The sequence below is a fragment of the Camellia sinensis genome, chromosome 14 (assembly GCF_055761805.1).
Source record: "Camellia sinensis isolate YWXY chromosome 14, ASM5576180v1, whole genome shotgun sequence".
Classification (NCBI taxonomy): domain Eukaryota; kingdom Viridiplantae; phylum Streptophyta; class Magnoliopsida; order Ericales; family Theaceae; genus Camellia; species Camellia sinensis.
This window is the reverse complement of record NC_138974.1, coordinates 85027480-85041032: the sequence shown is the minus strand read 5'-3', so window position 1 is coordinate 85041032 and position 13553 is coordinate 85027480. Positions and strand designations below refer to the sequence as shown.

General features: G+C 32.7%; 1 long non-coding RNA gene and 1 pseudogene across 2 annotated transcripts; one reads left to right on the top strand and one right to left on the bottom strand.

The window, feature by feature from the left end:
* The first annotated feature begins 1682 nt into the window (after window positions 1-1682).
* LOC145789134 (uncharacterized) lies at window positions 1683-5030 on the top strand (annotated as a pseudogene). Its single transcript, XR_014350292.1, has 6 exons — window positions 1683-1853; window positions 3359-3494; window positions 3733-3903; window positions 4386-4541; window positions 4631-4737; window positions 4829-5030. The product of XR_014350292.1 is annotated as an uncharacterized LOC145789134 (transcript).
* A 4518-nt stretch (window positions 5031-9548) lies between these two features.
* Window positions 9549-11012, bottom strand: LOC145806679 (uncharacterized). The gene is made up of 3 exons (XR_014350073.1): window positions 10885-11012; window positions 9687-9761; window positions 9549-9605 (listed from the first exon to the last, which is right to left on the bottom strand). It is a non-coding gene; the product is annotated as an uncharacterized LOC145806679 (long non-coding RNA).
* Between the last annotated feature and the right edge of the window lie 2541 nt (window positions 11013-13553).

Here is a 13553-nt window from a genome sequence, read left to right as displayed (position 1 = left end):
ACTACTAGTTGTTGTCAAAGAAAAGAGACAGTATATTACTACTATCTGTCAAATAGCATATAATCACTATTTGTTTTTCCAACCAGAATATTATTTTGTAAATCCACAGAAAATAATTTTCTTCTGAAATTATTTACGAAGAAAGAAAAAGGAAAACAAACGAAAAATTCTGTAAACAGAATAATTCGAATTTGTCTTAAGATTGTTGGAACAATCTTCTGTGTAAATAAAATAACTTGAAATAAATTCAAACAAAATAAATAAATAACATACCAGATTTATTTATCGAACTGAATTAAAATTAAGACCAAGTCGAGTGTATGACACTCTGTCCTTAAGACAGATTCGCCCCGCTATGGTGCTTACGGTTGAGTGGGGTCTATCTCCCAGGATACAATGATCTTCACAAATTTGTAGAAGCACTTCAAACAAATTTGTCTGGCGAACTAGAACCTTGTGTTCTATAACTCTCTGAAATTTATTCCTAATATTTTATATGAAGAATAATGCACTAAAAGAAAATGGACAGCAAAGAGACAAGAATTTCAGACTGAATTTTTTCGGATCCATCAAAATTGGAATGGGGCTGCCTTTATATAGGCTTTGTTGGCACCTATTCAATTTGAATAGAAAAGGTATAAAGAAGGGACATACCTATTCCTTTAAAATAAAGAAACACCATGAAAGGTTTGCACCCTTTCATTCAAATGGAGCTTTGACCCTTCCTTTAAAACAAAAAGACACCATGAAAGGTTACACCATTTCATTCAAAATGGAGTCTATTTCAATTCACAACCACCTCTTTATAAATTTTCCAACAATTAATAGATTTGATTTGTCTGTTTTACCTTTTGTGTTTTTTGAATTCATAAGTTTGTGCAATTAACATCGAGTCTGTAGCATGATATATACATAAAATATTTGTAAGTCTATTTTCATCTCATCCCAATTAGTTGGCAATTTTGGTTCTTGGAATGTCAAAGGACAAATTATTATTAATGGATCTTATATTTACTTCTTTTTTTTTTTTTTTTCTGCCACCTATTATCTATGCCAATTTTGAGAATGAGAGCAGGTAGGTACCTCAGTCTATTGTGATGTTTTATTGGACAATAAAAAAGATTGTCCCTTCTAGTGCTACATAATAGTGAGACTTCGTCTGGTATTTTTTTTTTTTTCCCAATAACACTATGTAGCAACAATTTCATTGACTACCAATTGATTTAAATGATATTCTTATGGTTTTAGGATGATGAGCAAGAAGTACATCTAGGGTTGATATATCCTTGTTTTCTGGGTGCCAGATTGCTAGGAAGCACAGTTTTTCCATGGTTTTTCAGTGGACCGTTATCTCTTCGTACTGAGGATTGCCTGGTTTATGTGTTCATAGTAACGGGTTTTGTTTTGTCCATAGTGGCCTACGATTATCACGTACCGAAACTTCTAATCATGATTGTTTGAAGAACACTCTTTCTTATTTTTACCTAATATTTTGTTTTTGAAAATTGGATTTGAACTTTTACAGTTTGTACTTGTATGTGCAGGAAATTGGAGTTCTTGTAGCACTATTCTGCTTATTTCATGCTTGTGTTGGCCTTCTTTTACCTTCACTTGCCAGATTGAGCACTATGTAAATTATACTAGTGCTTCTTTGCTTCTAATTACTAGTTGGTTGTGGCTTTTACTTGTTGGGATGTTATTGCATTCATTTATTTGTTTATTTGAGAGAAACTTTTGATATATCCTCTGCTGCTTGTTCCATACACAGGTATATACCAAATGAGTTGCGTGGAGGGATGATGAGCCTTTCTCTAGCCCCTGCAAATGCAGCAATTCTATTTGTCCTATTGCAGGTATGTACCTTTATCCCGAAGTAGGAAATAAATTGAAGTTTTGGGTTTTAGAATTTCTAAAACTAAAAAGTTTTAAGGATGAGGGATTAATAGGCATAAATTTTCTTTACTTTATTTTATCATTCGATTCCCAGTTATTTCTTCAAACATGCAATGTGTTTCCATGCATCTCTATGTGATTGATACTTGTGTATCCTAAGTATCCAAAACATGTCTTTTGAAAAAAAAAATTAAAAATAATAAGATAGGACACATCTTGGGGAGTGTCGACAAGTGTCGGTGGGCTGTTTCAGTGGAATGTGATGTAACGATAACTATATTAATATCAAAGTTTTTACCTCTCATGAGGCGAGGCGTAAGCCTCAAGGCGTTGAGGCGTAAGCATTTCAAATTTCAAATTTTAATATTTACTGAATAAATTAAATATTTTTAAATAGTTAAAAAAATAAAAACAAAATTAAATATAAATATGTAAATACTTTTTGCTTTAATGCGTTGAACATTTTACTGCATAGAAGGAAGTTTTCCTTCGCTGAAAGAGAAATCGATATTCTTAACTTCAGTGATTGAGCTTCTCACTTGACCATTAACTGTGTTTTTCTTGATTGATCATTTACTTAATTTTTCCTGTAGAATATAGTTGAAAAATGAATTCTTTTTAATTTTTTATGTTTAAACAATCTAATAGACTAAGTTTAACAAATGCCCAAGGCAACTTCTGCATGTGCATACTCCTCACATGCTTATGCGCAAAAAGCGTAAAAAGCGCACTTAAGGCGCATGTCTCAAACTATGATGCGCAAGCCTTTGGGGAGTAATGCCTAAAAATCAAAGTCTTGATGCGTTTTACCTTAGCCTCAAGGCGAGGCGAGCATCGAGGCGAGCCTCAAGAAAGCCTTTTAAAACTCTGATTAATATACTATTTTAGCTTTTTATGTTGATTGAGGGAGGACCTTGAATACTTTGTAAAGACGAAGGTTGCAATCTGTAAGTGTAGTTGCAGTAGAATGTTTTGATGATGGTTATTGAGGACATCTGATTGTTAGGATTATTATAGGATTCCACAGCAGAAATTTCAAGGAAATTATTATTTTTCTTTCAATAAATCCTGGACTCATCCTGCATCTCCGTTGGACTTAAAAAAATAAATAAAATGAAATAAACAATAGATACAGAAATTGCTTACCTGCCAACCCTTCGTTAAACCGATCCAGTTTTTGAGGTTAGGGTTCAAATAGGTGAAGACTGGTTTGAGATTATACACCCCAACTGTCAGTCAATCAGTCAGTCAGTGTTAAATTTTCAGATCTAATGGGCCATTATGTTTTTCATTTATTAGGTTGTAATGCCGCAGTACATTAACAGAGTTTCATATGTTGACATGCCTTTTATCCTAGTTCTTTTGGAACCACACTTTTATATAGACATGGTTCACAGTCCTGCTATTCTTTGACATGAACAGAATAATTTAAGGAAAATTTAATCTTGATATGATACATGACTAGGTTTCAGAACATGGCTATATCGGATGAAAGGCAAAGGATCATGCCAACGCCACAGGATCGTGAAGCTGGCCTAGTCCTTGACTACCCTGAAGCTGTTCTGTTGACAAATCCAAGCAATCCAGAGCTCACTGGGGAGGTAAGCTTGACCATTTTTCATTCACCTACTAGTTATTGCTAAGACAGTCCTATTTCCTAAGTTTTGTGGGAATGGTTTTGTGAATTGACAAAAATGCCCTTTTGTGATTCATCAAGAGTGTTAACTTCTTGATATTTTTGTTCCTTCATGAAGACTTGACAATCACAAGAGGAAAGATTGCATTTGTGTAGTTAGATATGCTAGTTTTTTTTTTCTTTTTTGATGTTGTGTTATGTAGGTGGATGATAAGTACCAATATTCATGTGATGACAAAGACAATCGGGTTCATGGGTGGATATGCTCCAACCCGGCTGTTGGATTCTGGATGATCACACCCAGCGATGAGTTCCGTATAGGTGGCCCTGTCAAGCAAGATCTCACCTCGCATGTTGGCCCAACCACCTTATCTGTAAGTATTCGATATTGTTCCCTTTGCACAATCCTTTGCTATTAATCACTCAGATATTATGCTTTGCAAGAGAGCACACTTTCAAATGGCATCAATTTTACTCACTGGCCCAACACAGTGGCCTATTTACAAAATGAATTTCATGACAAGAACAAAAAAAAATAAAAAAAGTAATATATGTAGATGCAAATTCTTGACCAATTCCTACTTCCCAAACAAAGCCTAAAAGAACAAATATTGTTTTGTATTATGATGATGACATCCATAGGAAAAACTACTTCACAACAATTGGACTGAAAAAGGAATTGATGGAGAACAGAGCATAACTTTCCAATTAAGCACATGACCTACTACTTAAATCTATCTTATTGAGGCACAACCTTGCACTTTCAATAAGTGGAAAATGTCATATATAAATAAATTTTTACAAATTTCCTTACTACTAGATGTTAATGTTAAAGAATTGTGTTATTTATCTTCAGATGTTTTTCAGCACCCATTATGCTGGGGACAATCTGACAATAAAATTGTGAGATGACGAGCCATGGAAGAAGGTGTTTGGCCCTGTTTTGATCTATCTAAACTCAGTTTTAGTCGAAGAGGATGCCCTAACACTTTGGGAAGATGCCAAAGAACAGGTACTACTTTGGGCATGAAATTTTTGACAACATAAAATCTAATCAGTACAAACAAAATTAACAATCTCATCTCGTATGCATATATTCAGATGTTGATAGAAACCCAAAGCTAGCCATATGATTTCCCTCTTTCAGAAGACTTCCCTCATGCTGATCAATGGGGTACAGTTAGTGGCCGATTACTAGTCCGTGACAAGTAACTACCTCTACTAGCTCAACTACACTATCTTCTTCATCATTATCAAGTGTATAATGATATTGAATCTGATATAAAATTTTTGTTTTAGGTACATTAATGAACAACTTATGACCGCGAACTTTGCTTTTGTGGGGTTGGCTGCACTAGGAAATGTTGGATCATGGCAAAGAGAAAACAAGGTTTTTTTTTTTTTGTTTTTGTTTTGTTGCTTTCATATATTTTTAGTCAACAAACTACAGAATATTGTTGCTTTCATATATAACTTTCCTAATTTGGCAATTATCAATTAGACACTCTCCCTCTTTTCGTTTCTCTTACAGCTGCTTGTAGGCACTTTTCTGTGGAGATTTTAGCCTTTATGCTGAATTAAGATCAACCATAAATGATTAATGTTCTTATTTTGGTTTGTTGAATTAACTTTTTAGTTTATTCATATGCATCAGCGGTGTCTGGATTAATTTTTGTTTTCATTTTTCAAGTTAGAAATTTTTTGGAGAGATGCAAAATATGGTCCAAGAATTAAAGAACTTAGTTTTTTAAGTTTTTTCATTTTTTAATATATGTAAGCACAGTTAATTTTTTTTTATTTAATTCTTTTGTATATACTTTTGAATATTTAATTTCCATTTATGAAATATATGACGTTATTCTATTCAATATGTGGTTATGATTCAAAATATAGTATATAGTGTGTTTTACATTCTTCAAATGTGCATACAAAAATAATGTTGATTATTTTTCAAATATGTCGAATCTTTTTTTTATCACAGATTTTATTAGTTATTAATCACACTTAAAAGACGTGATCTAAATGTTATTAATCACACTTAAAAGATGTGATGTAAATATTTTTAATCACACTTAAAAGATGTAATCTAAATGTTATTAATCACACTTAAAAAGTGTGATCTAAATGTTATTAATCACACTTAAAAAGTGTGATTAAAAATGACCCTTTTTAATCACACTTCCAAAGATCACACGTAAAAGGTGTGATCAAAATATTTTTAATCACACTTAAAAGATGTGATCTAAATATTTTTAATCACACTTAAAAGTGTGATCTAAATGTTATTAAGCACACTTAAAAAGTGTGATTAAAAATGACCCATTTTAATCACACTTCCAAAGATCACACTTTAATAAAACTTAAAAGATGTGATTAAATAACATACATCACACAAAAAAAGTGTGATCTTTATCTGTTTTTGTAGTAGTGAAGTGCATATAGAAAATTGAATGCCATTATTTGATCCTTTTTTTCCATAAAATATTCTCTTGAAAATGGCCAAACTGTCATTTTAGCCACCACAACCATTATGGTAATGCCACAAAGTGGCTACTGAATAATTTTTGCCTTTTATCCTACATTGATGATATGTAAAGTGAGGTCAAGAATTATTAAATGTTTAGAAAGTGGCCTTATTTTACAACAATGAAAAGGATAGAGAAAGGTGACAGGCCCTCTTTCTTTTCTTTATTTCTTTCATCTTCTTTTTTTGTGCTTTGGATGGGCAGACAGAAGCCCTTTTTTAGGCCAAGATTGTGACCAATGCCATCACGTGATGTCTTGGAGTTTTTCTCAGTGGGGTAGTGGTGGAGGCTTGGACAGTGTTCTGGTGCAATGTCCAACTTTATTCACCCACGCAAACAACCCTCTCCCACCTAAGTTGAATAAATTTATATTTTTATTATAAAAACATGACAGATGTATTCATTTTCTATCAAAACAAATTAAAATTTATAATTAATTGGATCAAATTAAAATAAAATTATAAATTTATGGTCAAAATCTATCCAATTGATTTTATGGTCAAAATCAACCATTTATGGTCAAAATCTATCCAATTGATTTTATGGTCAAAATCAACCATTTATCTGCTATGGCCATATGCAGGCGATAGTCCAAACCAATGCCACCATCTTGAATAGGAATACGAAACGTTGGGATTCCACTAACCTGTAAAGCAATAAACATGTGTTAATGAAGAAAATGGTTAATACAAGCACAGCTCTTTTATCCTATAAATAGTGGTTGGCACTATCTTGGGAAAAAACATCACAAGAGAGTCTGGTTCAAGTAAATTCATTAAATTTCATAAACATTTGAAAATTCTATACTGAGATTTTTGCCTTCACCCACCCATCACAGACGAAGCATGAATCCTCTAGAGTGTTTATTTTATTTTATTTTCAAGTGATTCTACATAAATAATAATTGCTTCCAGGCCTCAATATTGATTTTCTTTTTAAGACAAAAATGGAGAATTTTTCAATCAAAATATTTTCGATCCGGATTTTTTTCCATATACATAATATCACTTTTTCTTGAATAATTTTTTATAGGGATATCCCTTAGTATATCAAAAAAATTTGCCCCTATGTTTATGTGTGTTGTAATTATAAGAACTCTCTCGATTCTTATTTACTTGGAATGGTGATCCATAAATATATGGGTCCCTTTTATTTTCATAATTAGTAGATCTATAAGATAAAAGATTATATCTATAGTATTTTTGAAAATTCTCATTTTGATTTGGTAATAATATACTTCATAATCGTTTTGTTTTTTGTAATGGATTAATAGGTCATTTTCATATGAATTGTCTTTGTTTAAATCTTGATTTTGAATTATACGACATTGATTGATTCAATTTTTCCATTTTGCTGCTATTAATCTAGACCATCTAATTTGAGATAAATGGTATTGATAAAGACCTCTTAACCAGTTTTTCCATTGATTTAGTCCAGAATTCCGAAGTTTCTTATGTCTTAATTCATAATAAATTATTCCTTGTTTCCAAAATAATCTTTTATTGAAGTCTTAAGAAAAAAAGACGTTCTGTGTATAAAGTTATACTTGCGGGTGTGTTTATTTATTTATTTTATTTTAATTGATAGTAGGGTATGTACAAGTGTGTTTTTTTATTATTTGCGTATAATTGATACCAAAGCATTGGTTAGGAAGCAGAAACACATATCAAAATTCAATTTGTTATGATTTGAATCATAGATTTGAAGTGAACAAACCGTAACGACAATATAATTTGTTTCTGTAGGTGTTGCTGTGGGTAATAGTTGATATGATCGAACAGGTGATATTGGGAGCTAAACTAAGATTTTTTTTTAAATTTTTTTTTTAAGGACTTAAATCTGTTAGTATTTTGTATAAATACTCTTAAATGATGGTTGATGATATTTGTTTTGCCGTATGGAAGTTCATATTTTGTATGCACACTTCTTTTTTTTCTTGAAGAAAGAATTTTGTAAGGAATTATCATTCACCAAATGAGGTTGTAAGAAATCCTACACTACCTTGCAGTAGTAACTCGATTTTCAATATTGTTGATCTTCCGTCAAGGTTCATCAAAAGAGTTGAATTGAATAAATAGTTGTATGGACTTGACGAAGACTAGAAGAAAAACTCTGCAATTTAGAATTCATAAAACTATAATTTATTAGAGATTCAGAAAAATGAATGTTCAAGTTTTCAACCCAACTACCACGGCCTGCGTTGTCAACCACATGGCAAGGGAGTGAATTTATTTAAACAATTTAAAGTAATGATTGGGATCATAAAAAAATATCATAAAAATGGTTATGAAAGATTCTTTCTCGTTACATCACATATATAATAAAATATCTCACATTAATCAAAGAACGAAAAATTGTATCTTTAACTGAGCAAGAAGCCTACAACAATGCCATCTCAAAGCACTTTAGTAAAGTAAAACAAAAACGAATGATAGAGGATGTAGCAAAAAAATTGTATCTTTAACTGAGCAAACTCATATTTGTTTGTACAACAACTATCCCAGAGAAGTAGACAAGATGAAGGCACAAAAATTATTAAGTATAATTTGACAAATTGGAAAAGTCAACACCCCTTGGCTACATTACAAATCTGAAAATCTGGACACATTTCACAATGTTTTTGAAAAACGTCGTAAAAAAATAATAGATGAAATAATTACACATCAAGGGGAAGTACCGTTAGAAGAAGCAAACAGCCGCACATAGCAGATCGCTCTTTGACCTTGGCAATAGCAATGCGGTCGACAAGAAAATCAAGTGTGTGCTTTGCCCAATTGAATTGACTGATGGACTCAACATTTTTAACCATTTTAATGAATGATTGGTGTACGCCTGCCTTTGTGGTGGGGCACAAGAGGGCTCCAATGACGTATAAGACAAATTTCCTTTTAAATTCAGTTCCAGCATCTTTTGTTTCAAGCAGATAAGATTTCAGAGATGTGAACGGAACAAATTTATTCTTCATCGCAAGTTCATCACATAGGTTTGTAATTTCATCTACGGACTCTGTTAACTTCACAGGTAGACCATTGGAAGGTAATCCCATCAACTCATGAACATCTTCTATAGTGAGAAGCATTCGAAGACCGTGGACATTCAATGAATGAGTTGAAGGATCAAAGTTCTGAACTAACCAATGACACGAGTCATGATCTATGTGCGTGCACCTAAGGCTTAGGATGCCATGAAACCCCATATCAGTCACTGCTTGTTGTTGTGCTTTGTCCAACCTTCTAATAATCTTACAAATTGATGTAAGCTCAATCCGGGTTTGAATTTTTACTTTTGGAGGCTTTTGTTGGACCACAGTTTTTAATTGGGCATATTGTTCAGATTGCAGCTTTCCCATATATATATACTTATTTTTTTCTTCTTCAGGAAGTTGATTCCATTTGTCCCCAATATCCTACATTACATGCATAAAATCATATGAACAATTACATACAAGCTTACAAGTACAAAAGGAATACTACAAACAACAAGAATACGTTGCACTTACCTTCATGTCTACTTTCATTTGGGTTTTTTTTAACTCCATTGATTGTTTTTGGCTATAAACATATGAAAATGAATATAAGAATTCGTATAATGGAAAATATATAACTACATACAAATAGATATTAACGAAATACCAAAAGAAAATGAATGGAGTGATCGGGCACTTTGGAGGATCAGTCGGTTTATCCATTAGGCTTCAATCAGAATTCCTTGTAAAGAAAGACAAGAAAAATAAACTCATAATATCTTTGATTAGGAAAAAAAATAAACAAACAAAAATCTTAAAGGTTATAGTACATTCATCAAATGCACGACATGCACACATGAATGGAGTTGTTTTATAATAATGTAGTCAACAAAGACTATGTTTCCAATGTAAAAAGGAAAGACACTAAAAAAAATTCTAATCATAAACAAAAAATGATACCCCAGTAGCTTAGGTCACATTACCTTAAAAAACAGGCTAAAGAAGTTTATTTTTTTGGACAAAATTTGTAATTTGGTAAGGAAATTTTTTTGTCGCAAAAAGGAGCCAAATATTTTGGCACCATACGAATTGATAATAAAAACGACATTGTTTTTTATTTTATTTTTGGGACTACTGTAGAAAAAAATAAAAAACGTTGTCATGGTTATGTATAGCTCCTTTGCTGCTTCAAGTCTCACTTTAGGTGTACAATCAGAAGGTTGAATATCTTTATTAATTGGTTTTACTTGCTTTGGTTTTAGCTATGTTGTGGTTCACTTTCCCATATTTTATCTTGCTGATTTTTTTTTTTATTCTCTGCATGGGTTTGGGGATGGCTTGAACCACATAAAGCACTTGAAAATTATAAATGTTTAGGGAAGCAATTTGTTTTTTAGAATACAAAATACAAGAAATTAGAAAATGGGAGAATGATTTGATACAGTTGTATTCAGTAATATACATAAACTAACTAAAGATTTGATGCACTAAGGACCCTTGCATACTGCTATACCCACTGCCACTCACAATTGAATCTTGGGTTGTGAATAGAGCTTCTCTTGTATTAATGCTATGCTTATTATTTGATTTTATTATTTACATTTATTCTATCATTGATACTTTAGATTCATAATAAATAATACTAATATATGAGCACTACTACAAAATTGGTTAAAGGTCACAATTTTTAACTTTGACCTTATACTTTTAGTCTTAGTTTTTTTTTAACACAAAAACTGTGATGAATGAGGGTGTGACTTTACAAGTTATATCATAAATATTTTGCTTTTTAATTTGGCCATCACGCATATCATATAATTTAAATATATTGAAGCATAGAGGACCTTGTAGGAAAAAATATGTACCTGTCCAAGAAGTAGTTCAGCAACAACACAACCAGCAAACCAAAAGTCAATAGCTGTAGTGTACTCCGTCGATCGAAATATAAGCACAGATGTAAGAGGTATTGGGCTCTCCTTTTACCTGCCAAAAATAAGAAATGAAGCATTTCAACCAAAACACAAAACTAAGGGAGAGGGGAAAAAATTAAAAGACATAAACCAACATGTCAAAACATTAAAAATTCCAAAATGAAGTTGTTATTTGTAAAAGAGTTAATGAGGTGGTGGGAAAATAGCATATATGAAAGGGCATCATTAGTGATGGAAAAATGTAAAATAATTACAATTACACATGAGGGTTTATAGAACTCTAATAAGTATATAGCATATTAATTAGGATACATGTTACAGTGTAAATCCTTTGGAAATTAGGCCAAATGTTATAATTTGCATATGGTACACATCTCAAAAGGAGTGTAGTAGCATGACCATACATACCACGCATAAACCCATATAAACTCTAGTTTGGAATGAATCAATAAATCAAAGACCCCAAAAACAGAAGAACAATAATTTTTTAAAGGAATTTTTCTGTTTCATGTATCTTCATGCTCTTGTAGAAAAAACAATAAACAACAACGAAGGGGGGGAAAGAAAAGAAAAAGAAAAATAAGAAGTAAATTAATAATTTAGTGTCTTTGAAGTTTGAGGGTTTTGAATGAAAATAGGTTTTTCTCGAATCAAGTAATTTTGATATTTTTTTTATTATTTAATGGAAAATCAAGATGTTTGTATTTGCTAGTTCGATATGCAGTCAGATGTGTTATTTGACATGAATGTTGGAGGTAATCCTATCATCACTCTATTTCAATCCAGATGATTTTTTATTTTTTTATATTTTCTTTATTAATTTGCTTGTGTTTATCATTGTTACTTACCTTCTATTGAAGCAAAAAAAAAAAAAAAAAAAAAAAAAAAAAAAGAAAGAAAGAAAGAAAGAAAAAGAAAAAGAAGCCAAGGATGGTTGCTAATCCTGCTAGGAAGAGTGGGAGTAACTAAGTTGGAAGTGGGAGGGGTTTATTGAAGGTCATTATCTTTTGTTGTGCTTTTTGTTGCTCTTTCGTCCCTTATGGTCACCTTGGAGGATTAAGCTATCTCTCTCTCTCTCTCTCTCTCTCTCTCTCTCTACTTGAGTGATAAAAAAAATAAATTAGACCATGTAATGCCAAAGGGATGGCAATGAGGGGAAGTAATGAAGGCGGTGGTGGTGGAGGTGGCAATGATGGGTTGACTAGGGATTTCTTACGTCTTAGAACAATCTCTCATAGGGGGTTTCCAAACATGGTTGGGCTTGATCGTATGATAGTAGTTATGACTAATATGGTATTGGTTATGATATAAAATCATATAAGTTCATAACTAAATGTATGGTACATCTAAATGTACCATAGCATCACCCCTCTATGGATTAGTATATCTTTGCTTAATTGTTTTATCATCATTAAGAAACATGGCATATTTGAAGAAATGTCTTATTTGTTATATTGGTGCATTGAAATGACTGTCTCCTGAATAATGTTTTTATTTTGATGAATGATAGATCTTAGGAAACATGAACAAAGATTGATTGTCATTGATGCTGTCTACTGTGGTGAAGAATATACAGGAACTTGGATACATGCTTAAGGTTATTTTCTGTGAAACTTTTGTACTTTGTGTGTGTGTGGGGAGGGGGGGGGGAGGGGGATATTAAGTGGGGTTCATTCAAATTTTTCTAGAACCAAGATTCTTGTACGCTTACACATCCTTACATTGCTTCTTTGACAGATTTATGCAGTGGAGAAAGGTAAAGCACAATCTATGTGGAAGAAAATAGGAGGCCAAACCTCAACCCCAAGTCCTGAGAGAAAAATCTAGAAATCCCCTAGATGTTGATTTGTGATTATGTATCAATTTAAAGCAGACTATAACAATCCCAATCAAACAATCAAACAATCAAGACAAAGAGACACAACGATTTAACGTGGAAAAAACCACAATTGGACACCTCCAACTGTGATCAAAAAACCACGGGCAACAGCCACAAGACAATCCACTAAGAAGAATTAAAGGAATTACACAGGTATACTCTCAATTACCTAGCGAATCCACAACGCCTAATTGAACCAACCTTTATGTGCCTCTTCCAACCCCATCTTCACCACGGAATTGTCTTTCTGATGAGCCACTCCGGATTCCACCAAAGCTTCAGGCTCGAATTCTTCAGAATCCACAACTGAAGAATAACTCTCTCTTTTGTGTATAACAAACAAACCTTTGATGTACTCTCTTTAGATCATGAGTTGAATACTCAATAAAAACATCAAAGAAAACTCCCAAAGTATCCCCAGATATAAACCCTAGAAACCAAAAAGAAGATCTGGAGCAGTTATCATCAAAATCTGACCCAATACGCGAATTTATAGAATCTGTCCCGCGATCTCCGCTCGAGCTCAACACAGCCCGCTCGAGCGGACTGACCAAAAACTGCGTGCGAACAAACTGAGATGCGCTCGAGCGTAGGAGAATCCGCTCGAGCGTAAAATCACACATTCCAGTATTTTTACAGGCGACTGCAGAGATGCTGAGAGCTTCCAATCCCCGCTCGAGCGTCACTTTCCCCGCTCGAGCGGGAAGGCCAAAAATGGAAAAAC